At 29.2% G+C, this 373-nt stretch overlaps 1 pseudogene; it reads right to left on the minus strand.

The window, feature by feature from the left end:
* Positions 1-373, minus strand: part of LOC110019359 — a 57,730-nt pseudogene that overhangs the window by 7,239 nt on the left and 50,118 nt on the right.

Raw genomic sequence — 373 nt, forward strand, 5'->3', positions numbered from 1 at the left:
AGAAATTACCAAATCCTCCAATAAGTGCAGGCATAACCATAAAGAATATCATAAGTATGGCATGAGCAGTTATTATACTATTGTATAATTGGTTATCTGCTATGTACTGAACACCAGGTCCACTTAGTTCAAGTCTTATTAGAACAGAAAATGCAGTACCTAGTAATCCTGAAAATAAAGCAAATATAAGGTATAAAGTACCTATATCTTTAGCATTACTAGATAAAAATCAACGTTCTAATCACATACTTATATTACTTAAAGACATATGGCTTTGCCTAACGGGTTCATATGAACTTATATTATTGCTAATAACTTATCGAAATAAGTTATAGGCACAATTTTAACAATATACGATATGTATATTTAAGTT

Source organism: Phalaenopsis equestris, unplaced genomic scaffold (assembly GCF_001263595.1).
Source record: "Phalaenopsis equestris unplaced genomic scaffold, ASM126359v1 Scaffold000002, whole genome shotgun sequence".
NCBI classification, from domain to species: Eukaryota; Viridiplantae; Streptophyta; class Magnoliopsida; order Asparagales; family Orchidaceae; genus Phalaenopsis; species Phalaenopsis equestris.